Genomic DNA, 11,062 nt, shown 5'->3' with positions numbered 1-11,062 from the left:
AGTAGAAGAATTGAAACACTTGATAAAGATCCAAGAAACAGGGAGATCTTGCCTTTCTTGTAGCTAGTGAATGAAGATGTTTATCTACTGGAGTCATCAGATTTTTCGGATTTTGTGGAGACCCCTTTTTGTCTGTGTCTCCTGGACCTTAAGGTGTAGAGGTACAGTCTCATTACAGCTATACTGTACATATGTTGCAAGATGGACATTGCAATACTGCTTAGGAGAAGACGTTCTTGAAAATACAGATGTACAAACACAGAGAGTCATACGAGAACTCCTTGTTATGAGACGTTGCATTTTGTTTAAAGGCATGTTCCTTTTCAGAAGTCAATAAATTGCTGTATCCTTTCATCATTCCTTGAAGCCAAAACTTACCAAACTACATCATGTTGTAGGACAGGCGTAGACAACCTTCAGCACTCCAGATGTTGTGGGCTACTTCTTCCCTAATGCTTGGCCAGCATTATGGCAGTTAGAGCATTATGGGGAATGTAGTCCAAAACATCTGGAAGGTTGCCTAACCCTGTTCTAGGAGAACATTCTTCTAGTGCTATATATACACTATACTCTTTCTTGTAAAAAAAAAAAATATTATTATTATAGTCCAGTCTTCTTCTCAAGCAACTTGTTTTATAACACCTTGCCGATCTCTGCCTGTACTATCTCAATTACATACTCAGTTGTATAGTCAGCTGTAGTTGCCTTTGTTTCAATGTTAGTCTTTTGAGTAGAAAGTTTATTGCTTCCTTCCTATTGAGTACCACTCCCACTTGATTTACTTAAAATTACTTATTTGCTTCTTATGTTCTAACTAAATCATTGGTAGAGTTAGGAAGTTGCTGTATTATCATGCTGTGTTTGAATAATTACTAAAGTGACAAAAAAGGCATTGCTTCTAGGTCAACCCTTCGTCTCCTCTAACCCTAACATCTACCAAACCTTAAAAGAATACCCCAACCCTAAACTCCCTCAACCCTAATCTTACCTAACAGAGTCTTTTACACGCAGTAAGATTTATGACATAGGGGCTTACTCGCTAAACTGAGAAATCCAGGTACATAGTAAAGAAATGGTCAGATTCCCATTGTACTGGACAACTACAAATTTTAAAAATGTATGTTAGGTGTCAGTAGAATTCTGATGATTTAGGACCCTATATAGTTCCCTGATAATCTCATGTTTAAGACTCAAGCATGGACTGGTGCAACAATTTTTTAGTTATTAAAGCTTTTATTGTAGTAAGTATAGTGACATACATAGATGAGTCAAACATTGCTTACATTGTGCCACCTTTTAGATAACTTAGTTAAGACAATTGATTCCTATTCAATTTTGGACTATAGCTGTATCTTGCTTTGTTTTTCACATTGTTCATGCAAGTCCATCTCTGTGTGGTGCTCCCCAGTAGCAGTGAATGCAGCTGTCTCATCTTGTGACTCAAATGTCGTCAGCTAGAACCATAACTTTAACTTTCCCCCTAGCTATATCGTTTCTCTCTGCTTGCCTTTTCCGGGCTCACGGCCCTCTCCCCTACCCCCTCCCTCTGCGAATGCTTTCCAGAGAGTGTCCCCGTGTTCCCTACTTCCGGGATAACCGCTGTCGAATGTAACTAGTATTGTGTTGTCTTCGTATTATCTGAGTATCGATTGCTTGTATAGCTATTGCCTATGCCGTGTTCCCCTCTAGCATGTGTTTCTCTTGTTCTTATTTGTTCTAAGCCGTCTAGCTTTTTTTTTTTTCCTCCTCTCCCCTTCCACTATAGCATAGTTGGTAGTATCCCCTCTACCGTTCGTGTTGGAGCTAGGTTCCTACGTGTATTAGCCTGTCGTCCTCGTCTGTGGTGTGGTGCAACAATTTTTAACATCCAAAGAAATAAATATAATGTTGCCACCCTACCGCTCTTCGGAGTCAGTATTTCCCACATTTTGAGTCTGTAGTATCTCTCGATAGTCTTTCATTTTCATTGCTCTGTTCCCATATGGGGGCCATTGTCTCACATACTATTTGTCTGTGTTCTCTCTTTTCCACCAGTTATATTCCCTTTCTCTATTTATTTAATCTGTCTAATTTTTCCAACCTGTTTTACCCCCGTCCCCTCGGATTCATACAGAAGAACTAGCATGACACTAGGCATTTGGTAGGTAAATGGTAGTCTCCCTATGGATCACTGATTTAGGCCTGTGTGATTCACATTTCGGTAGTATTGGCAGTGGATTAACCAACGGGCAAGCCAATTGAGATTTTGCCTCTTCCCAACTTTGTCATATCTCATGTTAGTTGCCGTGAAGATTGTTTCTCAGGTCCAAGACCGAAAATCTGTCCAACAAAACCAAATTTTAGATATCTCACCTATGATATGATAGGATAATCAAATCTACAGCAGCCATATCAACCCCTCTCATAATATTAAAGGGACACTTTAGACCCTCTAACTGCTATATCTCTTTGAAGCAGTTATAGTGCCTGGAGTCCACTAGTGTTATCTTTCTGTTTAGTGTTAAACCATTGTTTAATGGTTTACTGCTGAATGAGAGTCCACAGCCACCTCCCCTCCTCCATCCCTGGGATTCGCCTGAGCAGCAATGGTGGTCAGTGGTTGGCTGAGAATATCAGCTGACTGCTTTTAGCCTATCACAGCTGCCCATTGCTGGTATGACTTAGTATGAAAAAGGAAGTGTGTAATTTCTGCCTTAGCCATTCCTTCATTGGTGGCCGGGCAGTAGATGTCCTGGGACATTTGATTTAGTATTATTATTATTATTAATAATAGTTTTATGTAGCAAGCATAACACCTAACTACCACTACCATACCAATAACCACAACTGACAACCTGTCATGAGAGCAGTCATGACTAGTCCTCCTACTAAATAAAATATTAAAGGAACACTACATAGTCAGGAACACAAACATGTATTCCAGACTCTATAGTGTTAAAAACACTATCTAGCCTCCCTGACCCTGTAAACCACCCTGACCCCTAAATATAGTAAAGTCTTGCTATTTATTCCACTCTGCTGATGCTGGCTCTGCCCCTGATCTGCCTCCTTGACTGACATCATCAAAAATTATGATCTCAGCCAATCACAATGCTTTCCCATAAAGCCAAAAGCCGCTTGGCCAATCAGCATCTCCTCATAGTCATGCATTGAATCAATGCATTTTTATGAGGAAAGCTCACTGTTTCCATGTAGAGGGTTGAGGCACTGAATGCCAGTGCTGCACACTATGCAGCACTGCCCAGGAAGCACCTCTAGCTGTAGTTGTTATGGTGAATACAGTGTCCCTTTAATAGCCAGCCATGACTCCTTTCCCTTCTAAATAAACCACTGGTGCCTGTCAGCAGCCATATTTCTTCCCCTCCGTAACAAAACTCTAGGATAGGTAGAATGTGGTAATACCCGATATCTGATACAAAAATAATAATAATTATTATGTGACTGAATATTTTATTAGAAAGGTTACTTCACTTAGAATTGCTCATGCGCCCAAACTCTTTTATTTATTTCAGAATTATGTTTAAAGAAACACTATAGTCACCTAAATTACTTTAGCTAAATAAATCAGATTTAGTGTATAGATCATTCCCCTGCAATTTCACTGCTCAATTCACTGTCATTTAGGAGTTAAATCACTTTGTTTCTGTTTATGCAGCCGTAGCCACACCTCCCCTGGCTATGATTGACAGAGCCTGCATGAAAAAAAAAAAACTGGTTTAACTTTCAAACAGATGTAATTTACCTTAAATAATTGTATCTCAATCTCTAAATTGAACTTTAATCACATACAGGAGGCTCTTGCAGGGTCTAGCAAGCTATTAACATAGCAGGGGATAAGAAAATCTTAATTAAACAGAACTTGCAATAAAGAAAGCCTAAATAGGGCTCTCTTTACAGGAAGTGTTTATGGAAGGCTGTGCAAGTCACATGCAGGGAGGTGTGACTAGGGTTCATAAACAAAGGGATTTAACTCCTAAATGGCAGAGGATTGAGCAGTGAGGCTGCAGGGGCATGTTCTATACACCAAAACTGCTTCATTAAGATAAAGTTGTTCAGGTGACTATAGTGTCCCTTTAATTTATTTTTGCCATTTTAACATGTGAGCCTCTATTTACTTGAAACAGCACCTCTCTAAAATAAAACTAACAGGCCGTGCATCCCCACAAAAAAATAAAAAAACACTGTCCCTTAAAGTATAAAAAAAAAAAAAACACAAACAAATAATGTGTTTGCATTATTAGCATTTTGTTTTCAATGTTATGAGTACTTGGTAAAAAAAAAAAATTAAACAGAAATAAAACCCCAAAGGTTACCCACATTAAAATTGTTATCAATTTGATCATAAAACACTTATCTTACTAAATATTTCAATATATACTTTACACGGTGAAGCCATTTGACCTTTTTAGTTAAAGAGCACAAATGTAGCTAAAATGTTACCAAAAAAAATGCTTCCGCTGTAATAAAGTTCATTTTGTTCAAACATTCCCTTCATGTCCAGTTCCATTTTCTCTTACAAAAAAAGAAGGTTGGAGAAACACTGATCCGTGTTCAAACTAACTCTTCAAACACAAGCAATTTACTTCTAAAAGGTCTCCCTGGCTGTAGAGTACTTGAAGAATTTTAACGCTTTTTCTTCTTTTTTTTTTTTTACTTCTTTCAGTCCCCCCAGTAGGCGGGGAAAATCCCTGGTGTCAAACTTCAAAGGAAGTTGTGAGTTCACATTGCATTCATGTTGAACTTGCAGCTTAACCACAAACTTCTGAAGCACCCACACCCAAAACACACTGCTTTTTAAACGGCCTAGAAGCCGTGTGGACTTGTCAAACAAGAAGAAACGAAGGCGAATCGCAATTTCTAAATTACTGTATCAGCCTTTTATAGTAAAAGGAACTTTACATAGATGCCTTTCAATTCTAAATATCAAATTTGCCCCGACTAGTTATGCAGTAGGTAAGACCGTTCGGTGCCAATCATATATTGGTACAGATGTGGTCAAATTCAACAAGTCAATTATTCTACTACATCTCTATTTTGGATTTTTTTCTCTCAAACAAAATTATCACATCAAACAACTGATTCTAAATCGTGACTTTATTCGGCAACAAAATTCGAAGATAAAGGAAAAAATGGAAAGAAGTCAAACACTGTATGCTTTGAAGTCCTTAGCAGTCCATTTTCACCCTGAATTAGAAATCAACTCATTCCTTCTACGTCCAATGGAAAGCTTCATGAGTTTTCTGCAAAATGCAGGGGAGGGTTGTTTTATTTTAATCTTAGTGGGAATGGAATCGTAGACCAGGTGGGCAGGTACCTAAGGTAAATAAATTAGACATAGAGAGGTGGTAAGATAAATTAAAGGATACAAGGGGAGAGGACGAAGGGAGAGAGGAAGAGACCCGTAAACAGAAATAAGAGGCAGTGACCAGAAAAGTAGGTACCTAATGGAAGATATATACCAGAGGACCGGGGAGAGGGGAAGAGAACAAGGAGAAAAGAGACAATGTGTAAGTGAAAAATAAATTAATCAGTTAGCGTTAAATTATACCCCAGGGGGCCAAGCAGAGAGTGTAACAGATTGGAGTACTATGTGAGAACATGTGTACATGGATGAGGACCACTGAAGTAAGGGGAAAAGGGACGGGAGCCAGGAAAAGATGGAAAATAGATGAGTGAGGTTAAGGAAGTGGAGAACAGAAAAAAAGAGACTAGGTAGAGAGAGAAAAAACAGTAAGGAAAGAGATACCTGGGGAAGATGAGGAAGGACCCGATTACAGGGGACGATACCTGGTTAAAAAGGGAAGGGGTGAGGGAATTGATAGGACAGTGACAAAGCAAGTACTCAATTGTGGCTTGTGTGGATCAGTGGTTTAGCTGCTACCCACACAGGAGTGGAAGGACTGACCAGCAAGGAAGATCACGTACATGTGAAGTACCAGCCGATAGCTTTGCATGCTACTTTACTGACAAGATTGAACAGCTAAGGAAAGAATTCTCCCCACCTTGCCGTTCTCTTTCCAAACCACACGTAGATCATGCCTTTCCTACCCTTCAGACTTTCTAATCACAGCTAAATCCAAAGGCCACTACTCCATACTAATTCTTCTTGACCTCTCTGCTGCCTTTGACACCGTTGATCGTGCTCTCCTTCTTCAAAATCTTCAATCACTCGGTCTCTGTGACTCTGTCCTCTCGTGGTTTTCCTCTTATCTCTCCCAACGCTCATTTAGTGTCTCCTTTTCTAATGATACCTCCTCTCCTCATCCTGTCTCGGCTGGAGTCCCCCAAAGCTCTGTCCTTGGTCCCCTTCTATTTTCTCTTTATACGGCCTCTTTTGGTAAAATAATTACCTCTTTTGGATTCCACTAACACCTGTATGCTGATGACACACAGATATATCTCTCCTCCCCGGACCTCTCCCCTGCCGTCCTGCAACGTGTCACTGCTTTACTTTCTTCCATCTCTGACTGGATGTCCTCCCACTTTCTGAAATGTAATCTCTCTGAAACTGAGCTCCTTGTCTTTCCTCCTCCTAATACTAACCCTCCTCTTTCGCTCCCTCTTCAAGTTAGTGGTATCCACATAAGTCTATCCTTGCAGGTGTGCTGTCTTGGAGTCATACTTGATTTTGGCCTCACCTTTGAGCCTCACATCCAGGATGTTGCCAAATCCTGCAGATTCCATCTTAAAAACACAGCCCGCATCTGCCCCTTTCTTCCGCAAGATGCTACCAAGAAGTTTGTCTATGTTCTAGTAATTTCCCGCATTTCCCAAAAGCAGTATGCAGTGAATGCTGCCGCCAGACTGATTTTCCTCTCTAGTCGGTCCTATCACACCTCACCCCTCTGTCAGTCCTTACATTGGCTTCCTGTATCCTATAGGAGACAATTCAAAGTGCTAACCAATACCTATAAAGCACTGAACAATTCTAGCCCCTCTTATATCTCTTCACAGATCCATAGGTATGCCCCTTCTCGGTCTCTCTGCTCTGCCCATGACCTTCTCCTGTTTGTTGCTCGTACTCGTATGGCCTACTCGCGCTTGCAGGACTTCTTGCAGGTGGCTCCCTTCCTATGGAATAGCCTGCGTACCGCCATCAGACTCTCCCCTAGTCTTGCATCTTTTAAGAAGTGCCTTAAAACCCATCTCTTTAGGAAAGCTAACCTCTACCTTACACACCTGTCTCATGCTCTCTCCTAAAGGGCAGCGCTCTACTCTCTCCTCCAGCTCTGCTTCACTCCCACCTTATTTGATTGCTATCTCCTGTCCTAATGTGTTTTATACCCCACCTCCCATAGACTGTAAGTTCATTTGAGCGTTAACCTATCATTTCTGTATGTTTTTTTGTAATTGTCCTATTTATAGTTAAATCCCCCCTCTCATAATATTGTAAAGCGCTACAGAATCTGTTGGTGCTATAGAAATGACAATAATAATAATAATAATAATACCAGGAAGCATGGGGGAAAAATTCACAAACATCTGCAATTATGAGGTTATCCACTGGATTTACTCTAGGTTTTTCAATCACATCTGCCACGAGCATCTGTGGTAATAATGACATTCTCAGCCTATCAGCAGCCCCCAATTCACAAAGAGGAGTATGAAACACTTAGCTGACTCTTTCAGTTTATCAGCAGCGCCCCGGCAGTCTTCCTGTTTAAAGTCTCAGATGAAGAAAGTGGAGAGGCAAAGCTGATGGACACCAGACTGAAGACTTTGGGGTAGATAGTCATTAATGGTTTAAGCCATCGAGGCAGGCTGGCACCTGGGACATCCTTGCACCATAGCAACTTCATTTTGATGAAGTTGTTATGGTGCCCAGAGTGTCCCTTTAAAGGCTCCACAACAGGGCCATCATTATTGTTATGCACTGAACAAACCTCTCTTTGTTGTCCTCAGATCATCCAAACTGTAGAAGTACACTCTCTGGTCACTGGGTCAAACAAACGTCAAACTGATAGCAAATACACAAACTTAAAAGGGTGTCATGTTTAGTCCTTGTGTCCTCGAGGCCATAAAAAAGTTCAGGATTCCTCTAATTAACATGGATCAAACACAGTGGTCCAGAGGAAAAAGCATTTGCCAGGGAGATAAAAAATCTAGGGAGAAAGTATAGTTTTCTCATTTCATTACCCCTTTACTTAAATGATCACTATAGTGCCAGGAAAACAAACTGTTGAAGGGGGAGGAAGGGGTTAAACCCGTACCTTTTTTCCAGCGCCGGGCTCCCTCGGCGCTGGGGATTCTCCTCCCTTTTCTGACGTCCCTGGCTGAATGCGCATGCCCGGCAAGAGCCGCGCGCACATTCAGCCAGTCTCATGTGAAAATCACAGTGAGAAGCGCGGAAGCGCCTCTAGCGGCGGTCAATGAGACAGCCACTAGAGGCTGGATTAACACATAGGTAAACATAGCAGTTTCTCTGAAACTGCTATGTTTACTGCAAAAAGGGTTAAACGTAGCTGGACCAGGCACCCAGACCACTTAATTGAGCTGAAGTGGTTTGGGTGCCTATAGTAGTCCTTTAATAGTGCAGGTATCTCATATTTTTGCATCCTCCAACACAAGATCCCTTTGCTGTGAATCTTCGCAGTCCTGTGCCCTGCAGATTATATCACATTATAACATGAGTCGCTTTGGTAGGTATAGGCTTGCCAGATCTATCATGCTTTATTCTGCCAGGCTGATCTTACTCTTCTGTCGCTTCTCTCACACCTCACCCCTCTATCGATCCTTACACTGGCTTCATGTCCCCTACAGGTGTCACAATTTAAAACATGAACCCTTAGCTATAGAGCCCTAACCAACTCTAGCCCCTCTTACATTTCTTCACTGATTCATAGGTATTCCCCCTCTCAATCTCTCCGCTCTACTGGTGACCTTGTCCTGTCTGCTTCTCCCTTACTGCAAATTCACGCCTGCAAGACTTCTCACAGGCTGCTCATTTCCTTTGGTACAGCCTGCCTACCCATCTTTTGAGGATTGCTTATGGCCTCAAAGAGTAACTTCTATCTCTCAATCCTTCCTCTCGCTCTCTCCTAAAGGGCCACATTCCACTCTCACCTCCAGTTCTGCAACTTTCCCTACCTTTCTCTCTCAATACCCTTCCTATTGTGTTTTTATACCCCATCTACTCTAGATTGTAAGCTCGTTTGAGCAGGGTCCTCAACTACCTATTGTTCCTGTTAAATAAGTACCAATAATAATAATTCTAAACATAACATACATTATACATGCTAATAAGCAGTGATGCGTGAAAAGTGTTGCCTCAAAGCAGGTGCTAAATGGCAAAAAGACCAGCGAGTAAATTAGCCCTTCCACCCTATAGTTTGTTGTCCATATACTCTCTCTTCATATACTGCCATATACTCTGCCTCTTTTACGGTAAATAATTACATAATTTGTAGCTATGGATTATGGAAAATTCTGTCCCTGGGATTGTCATTTTCACTCGCTTTTACAAATTACAATACAGAGAAAGATGTAACATCTCCACATTTTTTTCAGCCCCCCTAGCAATGCTGCTGACCTGTAGTATGCGTCATTAATGTGCTGTGAGATCAATTTGTTAATCAAGAAGGTACAGCGTATGAATGCTACATACTACAGCAACATGAAGATGTGCAAATATGGTGGCTCTTGTAAAGCTACCTAAACTCTGTAATGAATTGAAATCAGAATGGCACGATCTAGGCTAAAATAGTTGATATGAAAATATTCCAAATCAGCGATTTGCTGTAGTTTTTAGTTCGACTATTTTAGTCTGAATGTGGCCATTTGGATTTTAATCTGCTTCCATTTTGAATTCAGTAACTAGTCACCCCAAGGTTGCAGAGAGACTGATGTGTGCACAGATAAGGAAAGGTTTCTTGCTATCTACCAGCAAGGCGGCCTATGATGAGGTAAGTGAATGAGTGGGTGTTTTGTAATCAAACCTAGGAGGGTTGGGGAGCAACGTTAAACCACTGATTAGTTTTGCAAATGAAAGATAATCTGCAAAATGTAAGCTGAAACAGGTCATTTTGGAACAGATGTTATATTCTGCTAGTCACAGTTGGTTGTTATTTACCATAATTCACTGTTTAGTAAAAAAAAAAAAAAAAAAAAAAAAACCTCAGGGTTTATTCCATAATCCTCCAAATTGTTGCACAGTGAAATCTGAACCCTGAAATGTAGGCTAAATTAGCTGATTGGGGGGGACACTTTTAAATCAGCTACAACTTGGCTATTTCAATCTAAAAAGTTGCCATTTCGATTTCAATTCCATACAATTCAGGATTTACTGACTAACACCAGAGCTATTTGCTAATTATAGGCAAAAACTGTTCAGGTAGAGAGAGAATCTCCAATCTAGCTATTTTGTAGTTGAATGTATCACAATTTACTGTTTAGTAAATTAAGCCTGGGTTCTGATACATGTGACTAAACTTGAATACTCACAAATTAAAATATACTAAAAAAAAACTCTTGACGCTGTAATATCTTTTTAAGTCTACCCTAAAGAGCTAGCAATTATTTGGGGTAAATTAGAAAGCCGGCCTCTTTCCATTCCCTTGATTTACTATCTCCTCAGAGTGAGCAGAAGGGAGGGGAATACATGCTTGATTGTCAAAACGAATTTAATTGGCATGGCATTCAGACCTGTGAGCCTCAGAGGAAGGTTGGTTCCTGGGATAATTTTTGCCTGAAAGGTAAGTTAATGTGAACTAACCACAGAGCTGCATGTCAATATAACTAACAGTAATGTATGCCATATAATATATGAGTAACTGGCTGTGTTTAGGAGCACATTGCAGAAATATAGATACGGTAACAGTAATGGGCAGTGTGTATGGACATAGCACAGAGCTCCACAGCAATATAACTTGCAGTAATGGGCAGTGTGTATGGACATACCACAGAGCTCCACAGCAATATAACTTACAGTAATGGGCAGTGTGTATGGACATACCACAGAGCTCCACAGCAATATAACTTGCAGTAATGGGCAGTGTGTATGGACATAGCACAGAGCTCCACAGCAATATAACTTGCAGTAATGGGCAGTGTGTATGGACATACC

The sequence above is a fragment of the Pelobates fuscus genome, chromosome 9 (genome assembly GCF_036172605.1).
Source record: "Pelobates fuscus isolate aPelFus1 chromosome 9, aPelFus1.pri, whole genome shotgun sequence".
Classification (NCBI taxonomy): Eukaryota; Metazoa; Chordata; class Amphibia; order Anura; family Pelobatidae; genus Pelobates; species Pelobates fuscus.
Note: the sequence above shows the minus strand (reverse complement) of the source record.